General features: G+C 35.6%; 1 long non-coding RNA gene across 2 annotated transcripts; it reads right to left on the bottom strand.

The window, feature by feature from the left end:
• Positions 1–352: 352 nt before the first annotated feature.
• Positions 353–6,907, bottom strand: LOC108497120. Of its 2 annotated transcripts, none has more exons than XR_001874688.1 (3): positions 6,055–6,907; positions 4,674–4,813; positions 353–2,608 (listed from the first exon to the last, which is right to left on the bottom strand). It is a non-coding gene; the product is annotated as an uncharacterized LOC108497120 (long non-coding RNA). The 2 variants fall into 2 exon arrangements; XR_001874687.1 differs by lacking the exon at positions 6,055–6,907 and adding an exon at positions 5,218–5,361.
• Between the last annotated feature and the right edge of the window lie 10,388 nt (positions 6,908–17,295).

Below are 17,295 nucleotides of genomic sequence, written 5' to 3'. Positions count from 1 at the left end.
AGGTAGATGTGTCAATACCTTTCTTAGGCACACAGGTTTAAGCTAGTCATTGTTGTGGTCAGCATTAGAAAGAGTTATGGTTTTCAGAAGTTACTTGTGGCTTACATACTTCTCTGAACTCTACATCCACACATATGCATGTATGTAATCAAATATAAATACATTACAATGCATTTTGGATTTCAAAAAGAATGGAAGTATTGTAAGTCTGCATCTTGAAGCTGAAAACAAGTAACATTTCAAACTGTGAGTTTTAAAGGGATATTTTCATCCTTTTTTATCACAAAGTTTGAAAAATTATATTGCTTTGTATAGAGTAGACAGTATATGTTAACTTACACAGTCTCACATACATATTGTTAATCAAAGTACTCATAGCCACTTAAGAGTAAAATGATATCTGGACACAGACTCTGAAAACAGATTTTATTTCAGAAATTAAAATAATAAAATGCCGTTTATAATGATGAAGAGATATTACAGATTCTAATAAGTCATCTGGTAAAACTTGCCATAATAGCATCACTTTCCAGGAAGGTAAGATTTTAGGTAATATTTTTTTGCTAGGCCTAACCTAGAAGGTATTGTAATTAAAGTGTGTTCTAAGTCTAAGTTCTAAGGGGGAAAACACCTTGCTCACTTCCTCTCATCAGTATCCTTTCTGAAGAGATCCATGCCTTGTCTCAGAATTCTCTTTTTTCCACTCAGCAACTACTCCATATCTTTCATGAAGAGCAGAGCTTCAAACTTGCACAGCACTTCAACTGAATTTTGAAGAGGAGGGAAGATTTTATGTTATGTAGGCTATGACCCTCTTCATATGCTACAGGCTGTTCACCTGTAGCTCTGGAGCACAATACTACTGTGCTAAAATTCTTTTCATTGGCCATTATAATCCCAAAATATTTCACTTCTGACAGCTTTTCAATTCTCCATTCTGTACTACTGAAGTAGATTGTTGGAGTGGTTCTTCCATTTTACTTCGTTAAATATCACAGTCTTTTAAGACTACTTTTTCCAGTTTGTCATGATCATTTTGCATTCTGTTAGTCTTTCAGCATATGTGCAGTCCTTCCCTTATTGAACATCGTCTGCAGTTTTCTTGACATTATTTGCAAGTCTTCCAATTCTCTGATTTACTAATACTGTTTCTTACAACTGTAAAGTGAATATGACAAACTGATTGCTTCTGCTGACTACTAAGCAATTCTTTAAGTCTGAACTACAAAGTTAAAGTATTAACAAAAAAAAATATAAGAATATATTCTTAATCAACCCAGAACATATACACTCTTGGACACAGAAGGCAACACAATTTTTCTTTGAGTAATATATAAGTAGAATCAAAATAGTCTAGATGATTGCATGAATAACTGGTTTTTAATTTTGGCTAAATATTTTTTTTCTTACAGCAAAAAAACATAAACTTTTTTTGCAATCAAATAAAATACCTGTTAGAATGATCCAGAATATTTAATTTGGGCATTTGGTTTGTTTATTATTCTTGTGTTTTTTTGGTTTTCCTTTCATTCAAAAATGAACAGTGAGAAAATGTATAATTGAAATACTTGTTTTAATTAATAATTTTTTCCCAGGTTTTTTCCAGTTTTCTTTTTCATTACCTTTTGAAATCATCACATTTTGAAACTGCATTACTTTAAAAAAAGAAATCTTACAATGAGAGGGTTAAACACTGAAATAAGATCATCAAAAGGATTGTGAAATCTCCAACCTTAGAAACTTTCAAAACTCAGCTAGACAAGGTCCAGCACAGATGGATCCAATTTTCATCTAACCCTGCTTTGAGTAGCAGGTTGAACTATATGACACGCAGTAATTTTATCTAAATTTAAGACAGGACATGCATATTAAAGATGAAAAAAAAGCAATAATTTGTCTACTTCATAAATATCAGTATCCACTGTTGCAAAATTAATAAGCTACTATTTTTTTGCCTGGTGTGCTTGTTAAACACTCAAACAGGTATGTTTATTAGCTGAAGGCAAGATGAGTACATTTCTTGAATATCTTGCACAATCAAACAACATTGCTCGGGCAGGGCCTGATGTTCCCTGGGGCAGACACAGAGCCCTGGACTATGGGCAGGATGAGGGGAAGCCATGCCGGGGCCACAGTCTTATCATAGCATTTCTTCTAGCAAAGTGTCCTGGCATGCAGTTATTTTTTAATGGTTTCAGAAACTGCTATTCTCCGCTCACATAGTACGATAGATGTTGCCACTAAGGTTTTATTCTTCACTAAGACTTTATTCTACAGCTGCTCATCCTAGGAAGCACCCTGTGCCATAGGGTGAAAATCTACACCAACGAAGGATACAACTCTTTTGAACTCACCTGAGTCTTTTTTTTTATTATTATCCAAAGCTCTTTCCCTTTTTAATGACTTCACTGTTCACCCACTTGGCTGTGTCCAGCAGGGGATTGACGCTACATTCTTGGAACAAGATACTGAATCGCACATGAGTTGTCTCATCCAAGTCAGTGTCCCTGGGGTTTGCTAGAATCAGTTGAAAATAATCTGGCAAAGCTTTCCTTGTAGAAAATAGTTCAAATTCCTACCTTCCACCTTTCTTCTGCAACCAACCGTCCTGTTTGAGAGATGAGCAACAACAGATGGGAAAAATATCAGTAAATTCACTTCTAACAAATAATCTGTGAGGAAGTGTCTGTGGAACTATCTGCTTTCAAACTCCAAAATTTCTTTGAAATGTACTTCATAGTCTATCTGAGCCTGAATTCACTGAGTTAAACAGCTTTTCTTTTGCTCAGGGACAGTGTCATGGTTAACTCATGATCAGCCAGATTTTCTGAAGTGAAAAGCCTTAGAGTTAAAATTTATGAAGAAAAAAAAGACATCAACACGTAAACTATAAGCCCAAGTTTGCAGCTATATTGACACTCAATAATTCCAGTCCACCAGCTGTTCACTTTTTTTTTTCAAAGTAAGTGTGTCAGCATCTCCTGATAGGGGCTGTCTCTCAGTACACATTGTGGCCTCTCTGCTTTTCCACCTTTGTTAGCTAGAAGTGACTATGACATGTTATCCCCTGGACCTCAGTCGAGGTGATACTTCCACAGATTTACCACCTGCAAGAGTGATTTGATTACCTTCTAGTGACTCCAGTTGCTACAGGAAATGATTTTGTTAGGCACAGATTGCAACAGTATTAATGGTTCATTCATTTACTCTATTGGTCATGTCTGAATACAGTTTTCTTTAAAATTCCAATGGCTCCAAAACAACACCTTTCTCAGGATGATCCAACATACAAGCAGAATGTGTTTACAACTTGCATGTGTTGTTTCATGCTCTAATTCTACACAAGAAGAGAGAGGTTGCCTGTATTAGATCCTGTTTTCTATATGGCATTGCTGATAATGCTGTGAAATAAATTAGCTTAAATTAGCCTAGTTTACCTATACGGTTCATACTCTTCCCACTTGGCACATTTTGCTTTCACTCAGAAAATCTGCATAATTACAAACCTTTAGCTGATCCCCACTATATTGTGAGAATTGTTGAAACCTTACTGCACATTTTGTAGCTCTAGTAAATGCACTAAGTAGAAGCGTAGATCCACTAAAGCCAGGGGAAACACTGCCACAAGGTCAGTAAGACCAGATTACCTTAAATGAAAGAGTTCTTTCCTTTCTCTTAGGCATCCTCAAATAATTATCTCTGCACAGTTATTTTGGGAAGATGAACAAGTTGCTTCATAGCAAGGGCATAATTCTGAAACAGCTCACTAGATCCATTAGGTGGCTGGGTTTAATTCTAGGTCTTGGTATCTGATTGTGTGCAAGGTTCAAGATATATGCAAGGTTCCATCCAGGTTCCAATCAGGTACTTGCCTTTTCAAGAAAATCTGGACACCACTGAGAGAGGAGTTTGTTCCAGTGTCCATTTGCTACAGCCCACACAAATACCAGCAAGTCTGAGCTGATTAACTGATGGAAAATGCTCCGTCCCCACCATGGCATAGCAAAGGTGCTACAGAAGCAGCTACCATGTACTCTCTGGCTAAGAGGCAACAAGCCATTTTTCAGGAAGGATGTTTCAATGAAATTTTGTGATTATTTCAGTAATTTGCATAATTTCACTATTATCGAAAAATAATTCCCAAAGAATTTGAGGTCAGCTTCAATAAAATAGAAAGAAGATATTGTGATTGCAATTACAATGAGATATGTTGTTTGAATCAGTAAGATACGACATGACAATTCACTCTCAAAAAAATGAAATAGAATTGCTCATGAAGAGACACAGATACACTGAATAAAAAAAACCCTGAACCAACAGAGGCAAAATCACAAGATTTTTCCCCCCACTCTTTTTAGTGAAGTTAGAAGGGAATTTTTGCTTTTCTACAGGATCACTGTGAGTTTCAGATTCTAGAATCTTTTTTTTCCTCCCAATATTATACTCTATACAGGAACAAAATATTCAATATAAGAAGTAATAGCGTGCTTAGTGCAATAGCAGTAGAGTAATAGCTTCTTTAAAAAGAGAGGAGTAGAGGATTTCTAGAAGAACAGAAAAAGTTTGACAGGGAAAAAGTAAGAAAATTATAACTTTTTATTTTATACTATCAGGAGCTAACAGGTAAAAATACAAAATTACACAGATAGGAAACATTATAAAAGGTAAATTACCTCTGCTGTTAATAATACAGCTGTTGTCCAGCTATCTCCTTTGTGAGAACCTGCAGGCTAGCCAGATCAGATCAATGACTCTCAGCAGGGTTAAAGGAGCTGTGTAGCTTCATTAACTCTTTGGAAGAAGAATCTGAACACTGAAAAAGAGATATATTAAGTGAGATACTCTTCTTTCCATTTTTTTGGTTCCTTTGAGCTCTTAGGACCAATCCCTGTACTTAAGTCAGAAGAAATGTAAGATTTCAAGTAAATTATATTAATGTAATGTCTTTAAAACAACAGAAAGCGGGGTATTTGTTTATAAATGTAGAATCTCTAGTGTCTAATGGAATACACATACACATATCTTAATGTGGTTTTGGTAAAGAGAAATCCAGACACTGGGTCAGTAATAACTATGTCAAATCAGAATCTACCACAAACTCATTTTATCCTATTAGAAATCTTGATTTACGAACAACTCACAAACATATAATTTTAGTATTCACTCAGTGCTTCATTTCAGAAAGGCTCATCTGCTATTTTTGAGCAATTGTCCCACCTCCTATTTCTTCTTTAGCCTCAGGAATTTTAGAAATATGTAATGGCAAACTCAGGAAAGCCAGTGCACATCTGATCAATAACAATTTTACCCACTTTTACCCAAGCTACCATCTGTTAGATAGGATGCAGTAACAAAAAAAAAAAAAAAAAAGAGAGAGAGAGAGAGAAGAAATTAAACATTTCACTGGTAGAATTGCAATGTTGTCTTGAATAATTAAAATAAAATATCTCAGAAGGCAAAGGTTTCCTAGAACTGGCACAGACTTATTTGAATAATGCCCTGGAATAAAAAGGTTAAATGTACATCAGTGATATGTAATGAATATCATATAATACTGATCATGCTGCTTTTCCTGTCTCTCTCTCTAAAAGATTATGACATGTTGAAGTTATCAAAATAGATGTGTTTATATAAAACTGACAGTGATATGTAGTAGAGGTTAAAGCTCTCTGAAGATCATATAAAAATAGAAGAGGAGGTATCCTTCACAGAGTCCCAGAAGGATCATGGCTTTTTTTAATTAAAAAAAAAAAGAGGAAAGAAAATATCAAGACCATTGTAAACAAGATTTCTCCATGAAATGAAATTAAGTATTGCAAAGTGGTTCTCCAATAACTGTGCAAATAAAATTAAATTAAATTAGCATTGTTAACTCTACCAATTCTTAAAGAATAAGCAGTTAGAAGTCAAGATCTAAAATGCATCTTTTAATTGTCTATTAAACTTTAACATTTACATACTCAATATGAAAATATCAAATGTGAGCAATATATATTTAATTAATCATGTATGTTTAAACTTACAGTTGAAAGTAACCTACCACCAATGACTAACCAGAAATACAACTCAGATGAAGCTTTTTTTGCAGTCACGTTTAGCACCTTTGTAACATATGTTTTCAGTGACTTAGAATTCATTTCATTACGTAGTGTTGTGTGTTTCTTTGCTCCAAGATAGATTTAAAGTTAACTCAGAAAAAAGAGTAAGTGATCCTTTGCTTCCCATGCTAATGGTCACCTGCAGGTGGGGAGTAACAGCTTTCCGGTAACTGCAAAAAGCAACTTCCTCACCTCTCTCTCTCTCGCCCTGAACAGAACCTGTACATCCTTAAACTTGGTATGTGATTTTTTTGTGTATAAAAGATAATAATGCTTACTAATCTTTCTGAGATATTTTTGAGGTTAATGGAAGAAAAATCATGTCCAAGATCAAAGCTTTAGGATTTAATAAAGTTTATGACAAATAAAGAACAAACAATTGTACAGAAATATTATTCAGGCAGCCCATCAGTCAGTTTTACAGCTGTCTTAAGTAAGGATGAATGGCATATTGGCAGTGCTGAGATATTTTAGTACCCTTTTCCTCTGTGGACTCTTCCAGCACTTTCTCTCCACCAGGTATCCAAACACTGTGAGTGTCCAACTTCTCCCAGCTAGCAGGAAGGGCAAGAGCAGTGTCTGATAGGGACTGAAGATACCACCTTCTATGCTGCACCCACTTAGAGGGTATCCTGCAGCAAGTGTCTTTCTCACTCCGCCTTCGATGGTGCTGTATTTAATAGTGTGGCTGTGACCTTCTCTGTCATCACATTTCAAATATTTGTGTTTCTAACATGACAATGTGAAACTTCAGTTAACTATTTTCTATAATTTTGTTATCTGATTCCTTTCAATTTTCAAAGAACAAATAAAACTGGTTATTGCTAGAAGTTGTTAAGATGAAGTCTACTTCAATTTTGTTGTCAGAATTTTGGGGGTGGAAGGAGACTGGGACACACACATACACATTCACAAGGGAAATGCATATACAGTCAGAGAACAGATGGGGGAAATCTTATGCTTCATTGAGGCTGGTGCTCCCTTCACTACTTAAAGAATGTTCCTCCTGAGAATCACAGCTGAAGTTTGTTTCAGGTTTTGTCCTCAAACTGTAACAGAATTTAAGGTATAGTTTGACCTAAAAGTTGTGAGCTGAATTGCCATAATTTTTATAATAAAGGAAATGAAAACTTTTAAGGTAATGCTAATGGAGGTTCTCACATTAAAAATAAATAAAAAAAAAAGTATTCTTGTGTTGATTTTACAATTTTTGATGCATGCTATACAGCTTTACTTTCATGCTTCTGGAAATAACAAAAGTTTGTGCAATGCTAAGAGCCAAAATATTCCACAAAATCCCAATTCAACTTTTCTTGTTTTCCAGAAAAATAATCTGGCTAATTTCAAACATAATTTTGGTTGGGAAAAGCAGCTCAGAATTTGTCATAAATGTCATATACTTGTTCAGACCAAAATTACAAACCTTTAAAATTCATTTTTCGTAACACTTTTACTGTCAATGTCTTTGCTAGAGTTTCAGGCAAAATTTCACAGTGAGACTTACACAGGTGAAACAACAACACAGCAATACATACAATGTTGATGGACATTCAGAAATGACTCTGCATTAAGACATAATGTATGTTCTCAAAGTAAAAACTTCAGATATCAAGAATATTGGAACTGACCAGCAGTGGACCTTTTAATAGTACAGAGGAAATAATGTGTTGGAACATGATGATATTGTCTCATATTCTGTATATTTTAAGGCTGCAGCTTTCTCATGTGGTAAAGTAATCAATCCCACATGCACTATAAATGTCAATTACTATATATGAAAGTTAATGTAAATTTTCCCTCTTGAAACAAGAAAACAATATTCTGTAAACCTGGAGAAAGGCCACCATACCATACGAAAATGTTTTCAACAGTTAAGCAGGAAAAAGCTATCAACAAAAGCAAGAATTATGATCATTTAAGCTGTTACAAAAAGATTAGCAACAGTCCTTCCTTGCCATATGCATGTAGTTAAAAGTTATTTTTACTGTACATATTGACATTCATCACCTTACAATTTCCCATGTACATGAATAATTATAATCAGGCAAGAACTAAGAGTATTTAAAAAATTATGCATATACCTAAGATTTTGCAGCACATTATTTTTTCACCTGAAGTTGCACAGCAACATTTTTAAAAAATAATAGAGCTTTAACTCTGAATTGCTGCTACTATATCTTTTGACAACTTGTTTCAAAGGTTTCTTGGTTTTATTATGAATATTTAAGCTAATGCTACTAATTTTTAAGCATTAAGGGAGGGTAAGAAATGGATGTCTTGCTGGCATCTTTGATAGGGTTTCCTATTCTTCCTTACACTGGGATAGATTTTAATAAACTTTTCAAACTGTAGTCAAAATAGAAATCCAAAATAAGATAGCACTTTATCAGTATTTATCATAGAAAATAAAGTGTGAAGGAAATGTCACTAGAAGGAACAAAAATGAGGACTCAGTGTATATCCTGAGTATATACAGTATGTCTGGACATCTTAAATGCAGAATCTGGTAAACATGCAGTATACTTCAGTTCCCAGCTTTTAGCAAAGAAAATAGAACTGTTTTACATTAAAACTGTCAGTATCTCTGAGGGTTTGTGTTCGTTGCTTATTTGAAAACAGAAAAATTCTTGAATACATCAAGGGCTGAAAGTTCAGACATGTCTGAAGTATTTTAATCTGGGAGAACTTGTCTTTTTTTTTTATGTCTTCTAGTATCAAATTAAAAAATAATTTAAGTGGAGAAAGCAATTACTGAGAAACATAAATTCAATCTCGTGGACACTGAACGGCTTCTGCTATTTTTTTCTGTGACAGCCCAGAGCTCACCATTTGCCACCCACGTGGTGTTAATTAACACACTTTTGTGTTTCCTCCACTATCATAGAATCATAGAATCATTAAGGTTGGAAAAGACCTAGCAGAGGTAGCAAAGAGACCCAGCTGAGAATGATATGTGAATTGTGATTATTGCACTGGATTACACAAATGTGCTTAAAAAATAGAATCTCTGCAGGTGTTTCATTTAAGAACCTTAAACTAAGAATTTATGTTTCACAAATTAAAAGAGGGAGATTTAAAATGAAAGAGGGTTTATAATTTCTCTCTTCCAATTCCTGCTTCATTAGGAGGGTTAGGCTACCCTTCTGCCTTTTGTTTCATAGAAGTCTGTGTTTGTCTAATTGTATTTGTCTAGTAGCCTTTTTAATAGAAAATCAGAAAGTTACAACCACAAATGTATTTTGTGACATTATTTATCATTATATTTTTATTTTGTGCTTTTAATACATTTTAATAAATAGTTTAAATGGTACATTTTAGAGAGGGCGACCGGATTTCAGCCATTCCACAGGCTATAAAAGGGACATAAGGTATAGTTGCAAAGGAGGTACGCTTGAGACTGCAGTCTTAGAAACAAACATTGCAAACATTATCTTGGTATTGAAGTGTTCAAACAGATGCTATTTTAATAGTCATATTCTTCGAGAATGAGGATTATAGCCTTTTCTGTGTATTGATATATGAAATTCAAAGGTTTGCAAAGTAAAGCAGGTAAGATCATAGAACCATTTGGGCTGGAACATCAACTAGATCAGGTTGTTCAGAGCCTGTCCAACCTGAGCTTGAATGTTTCCAGGGAAGGGGCATCTACCAGCTCTCTGGACAACCTGTTCTAGTGTTTCATCACCCTCATTGTAAAAAATTTTTTCCTTTTATCAATTCTGAATTGACCCTCTTTTAATTTAAAACCATTACTCCATCACAACAGGCCCTGCTAAATAGTCTATCTCCATCTTTTCTGTAAGCCCCCTTTAGGTACTGGAAGGCTGCTCTAAAGTCTCCCCAGAGCCTACTCTTCTCCCGGCTGAACAGCCCAAACTCTCAGTCTCTTTACAGTAGAGATGCTCCAACCCTGATCATTTTTGTGATCCTCCTCTGTACCCACTCCAACAGGTCTAATTTTATTACCTATAATCAATGTCTTTTTTTTTTCCATTATTTGGAATATTAGCCACATAGATTTGTTCTCTATTTCCTCACACTTTACCATTTATAGTTCCATCCCAACCACTAAGAGTGTACTATCATATTGCAGCTAGGCTACAACTGTTCTCACACTATTTGGGAACCTTTCATCTTTTGTTCCCACACTACAGTTTGGGAAATCATAACTAAAGTTCATAGGTTGCATAATGTGCAATGTTTAAAAGACATGAGATGTCCTGAAATCTTGCTGTAGTGCAACATTTATCAATACTTTCAAGCTGCAAATCTCATGTCAGAGGAAAATATTAAGTTTTCAGAAAAGTCAGAGAAAAAAGGGAATATTCCCAGTGGCTGCCCTCTGGTTTCTATTGTCTTCTGTATCTTCTCAGTGTCCATCCTTTCCTTATAGATATCTGTACCAATGCTGCGGCAAATTATTTCTGTATATGGTTATTTTTCACATTAGAATTATAATCTTGTTCTAATAACTTACTGCTAGTTCTTTGCAGACAGTTTCCAAGGTTAACTGAAGTGCTGCTTGAGGAAGGGAATTGCTGGCATCACTTTAAGGTAGGTGCAATCAATACAAACTTGCAAAGTGAAATACATTTGATACATTACCCCTCTGCCTAACTAAGAGAGAACTAAAAAAAAATTAGTGTGGGAGATCACACTAAGACTAATACAAACAAAAGAAAGTTACAAATGGTTTTAAAAAGTACTGGTCCATATTGTCAGCCTATGGCCTATACTCCTTTACTATCCAAACTGCTTATATGTTGGCTCTCACACTGCCTAACAGGAATGAATTTAGGCCCAGCAAGAGACCAGCTTAAATTCAAACCCTTCTAGTTAAGAAATTTGAGCCAAAGGGTATAAAGAACTGAGACAAACCTAATGAGCTAAACCATGCCATAAATACCTGCTTTAAAGTAATAAGGGCAAAACTCATCCACTATGATTAAACAGGTCCATGAAAAAACATTCTTGCAGTAGCATGGCTGCTACTGCAGCTATTTGTTAGCCCATACCATCTGCTCCTTTATATCCTTCTTTATAGCTCTGACTTTCAGTGAGATGTGATTACCTCACATCTTTATTATATAAAAAGAACTGTTTGCTAGTTCAGTGTTCAGGGGAAAAAAAAAAGTTTTTGTCAGTTACTCATCAATTTGCTCATCTGTTTGTCCTATGCAACATGATGATTTCAAGTCTGCTGACACTGTTACCCAAGGGAGTATGATTCATGCAATAATTTTCCTTCCTTCCTGCCTATTTCTTTTAAATTTACTGGAACTTTGATATATCCCGTATATATTTTTCACCTTAAACTATTCTGTCCCTACTAGCACTACAGTCATTCATTTCACTTTTAAAATCTTTTTTTTTTAATTTATTTTAGATAGGAAGCTTATGAGTATTAGAAAAATACTTTCAATTAAGATGGCATACAATTTTGGTTTCATACTCTTAACATCCCATTCTTCCCTATTTTCTTTTTCTCTTCTCTTGGAAAATGAACTCCTTCAAGAATAGAAACTAATATTCATAAAAATACCTTTTTGTTTATAGATTGTATTATTACCAAGACTATGAAAGAATCTTAGCAAGGTGGGTAGTTTCCTCTTTTTCTGTAGCATGCTCCAGGATATGGTCAACCAGCGACCTTCTGAAGTAGTCTCCTGATACTGAGTCCTGTAGTGATTAGAGCACAGCTTGTTGAAGGAAACCCATCAGCAACTTCTGGGTGGAGCGAGACAGGACTTCCTACTTCCATGGCAAAGGCAAGGCAGCTGAGGAAGAGACTATGCTAGCAGTGGTTTCACTTTAGTGAGCTCAAATCATGCGAGTCTGAAAATGCACAGCAAAGTATTGAACCTGGGAAAGACAATTCTTCATGGCTGCCTGATTTGTGTGCTAAAATGGTCATGGCTAATTTCTTCATGCTTTAGATGAACTGAGCTGAGACTTAAAGCACAGCCTAATCCAAAGAGTAATGGAACAGGGAGTAATACGTTGTGGTCAGTCCTCATCTTCAGCAGAGTGCTGGAGGCAATGCATGAGGTTAAGTGGCGTTTAACTCTTAAGCACTGACCTATTTATTAAGCCTTCATTTGCTATTTCTGAAAAAGAGTTTTCATTCTCATGATTTGATGGGTTTAGAAGAGTTTCCAGATTACAAGTGCAACGTCATTTTGGTCTCTCTCACAGGAGTCCTTGTGCAGGATTTTTATGCAACGAATGTGCCATTTTTCCCAGAGAAAGCTGGCAAGTTGTGTGAAACATTTCTTTTTACTTTATTGTCCATTTCTCTTTTCCTTCATATAGCTTGTCTTCTCCTTTCCTGGTCCCAGATGGCTGCTCTCTTATATTCACCACTTGCCACAAAAACTTCCACCTTTGTGCTTTCTTTTCCATGCACTTTTTTCTCTTCTTATTGGTTTGGTTTCCTTCTTAACTTTTGGTTTTCTTCTTAACTTTTTCTTCACAATATTAGATTTTTAAAAAAAAAACTGCTTTAAACAAACAAGCATAACTGACTTCGATGCCCCACTTCCCCCAGATCTGTTTCTATGCCTGCCTCACTTCCAGTTCCATTCCAGACCCCTTCCCATTTGCTGCACACATGACATCCTAAGGGAACAGTCGGCGAAGTTGAAACTGTCCTTCAAGGACTCTTATGTCTCAGATAATGTGGTAATCCTTACTTTGGCCTTTAAAACAGCATGTTCTAGACAGCCAAAATGTGGATGCAAGTTGACTGTTACCACATCCATGCTCTTTCTCCTCTTTCATATCAAGGACTTCTTATTTGTGATGCTAGCCTTTTGCTAGAGATATTGTTATTTTTGGCTGTTTCTGTGCCTCTAGAAAGGAGCTGAGTCACACCTGAATCCCCTGGAAGGAAGGAAAGGAAGTACTCTTACACTTGTAAGAGATTTGTTGTTTGGAGGCAACACCCTGCCTCAACCTGTTTAAGAGAAAATGCTGCACTGCAATGCTGTAAGTTACACACAGACACTCCAGATAGACAGTGAAGCATTCAGAAAATCATGGGAAACTATTAAGTCATGATTTAATTGTTTTGCCTCTAGACTAGTCCTCATGCATTTGAAATTTGGGAACTGAGAATTCTGTCACATTTTTGATACTAATTCCATTAAATTTATACATAACGGCATTGCAGACATTCTCCATCATCTCACAATCCTAAATCTACATCATCAGACCTTTTAACCAGTTTAGAAGGTTCTGTACACAGTTAAAACCATGTAAACAGAGTTAACAGAAGGCCTAAATTAAATTAGAGTAGATGTCAGAATACGTTAAGATGTCAAATTAGCCTATTTTCCAGTACTACATAGCAGTGGAGCCCTCTAAAGGTTACAAAAAAACCAGATCGCTTTCTAGCTAAGCTATAATATGGTCAATTATGTACTTAATTGAAACAATAATCTATATTCTCCTGTTTATCTTTTTTTTTTTGACAAGTTAATACAACAGTACTGTATCACACGCTACTGTGTTAAATTTAAATGACATGACCGCTCTAAAAGGGTATTTTCTACCGTACCTATCTGAGTTAATGATATTGAATGATAATGGTTGTTGCCAATCGGAATTGAATTAATGTGTCTACATAATGAGCATATATACAAGAAAGCCAGAAGGCTTTGGTGCACTTTTAGCATTTTCACTCAATATTTTGTGTGAAGATTCAGCTACACTTTTATAAGAAGGTTGCTTTTATTTGAGAGGGCATATTCTCCATTCTTCAATTGAAAGGATTTTCAAGTGACATTTCTGAGCTCTAGGAGGCTGGAATTGTCAATATTGATATGTATTAACATCCATAAGAATTAGAGAAGCAGTCAGTTGAAAAATGCAATAATAATATCCATTTTTTTTCTGCAATTTAACTTGGCATTTATTTTATATTTCTTGATCATGGTTCAACCACAAAAAGTTGTCTTTAAGTGCATTTATGTTACTATTCCCTTTATAAATACAATGATATGATTCGAAATTCATACTACAAAAAAATTCTGAAAGACTCCAGTGTATTTCACTCCACTTAAAGTGTCAAAATTGTGTGTCTTTTTGGATGATTTCTGTTAATGTTGAAGTCTTGAAAGTCATAAAATCAAAACAGGCTGAGAGAGTTGGGGTCAATCAGCCTGGAGAAGAGAAGGCTCTGGAGACACCTTACAGCACCTTCCAGTACCTAAAGGCATCTTACAAGAGTTGGAGAGGGACGTTTGACAAGGGCCCGTAGTGACAGGAAAATGGGGAATGGCTTCAATGGTTTCAAACTGAAAGAGAGTGGGTTTAAGTTAGGAAGTAATTCTTCACTCTGAGGGTGGTGAGACAGTGGAACAGGTTGTCCAGAAAAGCTGTGGATGTCCTAGCTTTGGAAGTGTTCAAGGCCAGGTGGAACAGGGCTCTGAGCAACCTGGTCTTAGTGGGCGGCATCCCCGACCACGGAAGGGGCGTGATCTTCAAGGACCATTCCAATCCAAACATTCTATAATTCTCTGAAATATCAGTGGACTTGATGATCCTTGTGAGTCCCTTACAACTCAGAATGTTCTGCCATTCTGTGAGTTTCTTCAGAGCTTGGAGAAGAATGTGCTTTTTCTTTTCTGACATAAATATATAAATCAATCTCTTCAGTGTTTTTCATTCAAATATAAAATTTGTCGAACTTTTTATAAACTTTATGCAAGGTAAGTGTTTAGGGAATCATAGTTCATTTATAAGCTATGTGTTCTGTACATTTTCAAGTTCTTTTTTGTAAGTATCAGTTACTGGCAAATCAGTTTCTGAAAGAGTTTTATTTAATAATATTTTTGAATATTTTTACAAAAACTTCAAAGAGAATTCCATAGAAATCATATACCATTATAATTGTCACTGCTCACATATAAATCCAGTCAGCTAATTTAATGTTATATTTGTTCTTTCTACAACATGAAGGAAGCAGAAAACTTGGATGACATACACTATTATACTAATTTATTTGAATTTTTGATTGTAAAAATCAATAAAACAATTTGCTAGAAAGAAATCAGTCTCACGAGTTTTTTTTAATAAATTAGCTCTTGTTAATCAGAGGGATGTTGTGTCCCACTCTGCTAATATTGTAGAATGATTAGGCTAATCTAGGATTTAGGGGCATTGAAACAATAAAAAAAGATAAAATTGAACTGTTTTGTTTGTGTTGACCCTGCGACTTAAACTAAAACAAAACAAAACAGACTCTGATTACTTACAAAAGCTGTCACTATCAACCTAAAAATCCAACATATTTAAGTAATGCCATCAAATCTAACCCCATTTTAAAAACACTGCTGTGGAACAAATGTATTTAAACAACAAAAAAGCTTGCAGTGTCCCGGGTTCTGCTAGAAAATACTTTGCCATGAAGAGCCAAAGGCTTCCATATTATTTGTTTAGTACATCAGTTTCCTGATTCTTGTGATGCTTTTGCTTAAGTACACACCTTACAAATCACATTCTCTCCAGGATGGCTATAGGAAGCTGATCACTCTCACCAATCCCTAAATCAAGGTGAAGAGTATTGTATCAGAAACTCTTACAGTTACAGACCTAAAATGGTTCACATCTTTTAGATCCTACCAAATTAAACCCCTTCCAAGCTTAGTGTTCTTTAAGATCAAGGGATACTGGTCCTAACTATATGAAGAACTTCACGTCCTGCTGTGTTGATTAAAACTACTTAGGTGTATTTATTGCACGATCCCAATACTGACAGATAAGTGTGATTTCAGTGAAGAGTCCTAGCCTAGATAACTCTTTGTCCAGCTGAACTTCATTCTGCATTCTCTTGGGTCACTGCGCAAACTCTTTTTGCTCAATCAGAAGGGAGGAAGGGTATACAAGATTATATTTCTTTGATTCAGGGTTGGATTAACAAGTGTGTTACAAATGACACTTGGAACTTGTCCATGTGTCTTGTTTCAATCAGTTCTCCTGAACGCCTTGTTAATTATTATAACGTTTTCAGATGAAAAAGGCAATATATTTGATCCTGTCCTGTTAGTTTCAACTGGTTCTAACTCTGAACAGTGCCAAAGAAAACAGGACGATGATTTCAGTGGGACCACTTAAAATCAGCGCTTGTAGCAGTGTAACATATTACCAGTTACAGCTCTTTTCCTGGTTTTATTTATGCCTGTGAAACTATATGAGAAACGTTCCTACAGATCATAATTATATGAAACAATAAACACAAATATAGGAAATGTACAGGCCTTCCTTTTGAGCCCCCTGAGGTATTTTCTATTCAGCACAACACTGTTCTGGTGTTGCAGCAAAACAGTGGTGTAAGTATGGCCACAATTTGGAGGACCTAGTTAGAAGAAGGTAGGTTACAGAACAGAGGTTCCTAAAGCACATCAGTTTTGAGTTACGAGGCTGGCATTTCTCAAGCATGTTGTGGGTTATAAGTGCCTAATCTTTTCGGAGTCGTTTTGTGTATGTGCAAGCATGTAACTCATAGGAAGGGGGCCAAAGACCATTCAAAATGTAAGTCTATATTCCTCAAGAAGTGGTGTGTGGAAACAGAACTTGGATGAATTCCAAAGGTAAATAAAAACAGACTTAAAACCCAGTACACAAAGGAGAACATCAAATGGACAACACCGCATATATACCTTCTCAAATGAAGTCATAAAGCCTCTGAACACTCCAAAGCACTGTTTGCCAGGTGGTGGAGAAAGTGACTTCTGAAAATCTCAGTCATGATTGTAAGTGACTGCTAGCTATGTCATGTATCAAGGACTGACCTGGTAATAATGTATTATGCAAGGGTAAATCACAATAGAAGACACACATTAGTTCCTGAACCAGACTGCTTCAGTGAACTTCCCTGCATACTGTTCACACAATAATATAATTATTTTTCATTGTTATATTTCTTCTTAATTGGTTGAAGACCAGCTCCTCCATATGAAATGCAGCTATGAGCAAGCAGAGTATTTATTCCCTTGCCACATTAAGAAACTTTAAACATAAAACACCTCCACAGTTCTGACTCGAAGTATATATGCACATCATCACTGTGCATTTATGCAAAAGAAGTACTTTTTAATATAAAATGTAAGAGTGTCAATAAGCACTTGAAAGCGACTGGAGATGCATCTTGGAGCTCAGACAACAGTTTATGCTTTCAGAGGCTACAGTCCAAGGC

The sequence above is a fragment of the Lepidothrix coronata genome, unplaced genomic scaffold (genome assembly GCF_001604755.1).
Source record: "Lepidothrix coronata isolate B3197 unplaced genomic scaffold, Lepidothrix_coronata-1.0 Scaffold45, whole genome shotgun sequence".
Lineage (NCBI taxonomy): Eukaryota > Metazoa > Chordata > Aves > Passeriformes > Pipridae > Lepidothrix > Lepidothrix coronata.
The sequence above is the reverse complement of the archived record's forward strand: the minus strand, read 5'-3'. Positions and strand labels throughout refer to the sequence as shown.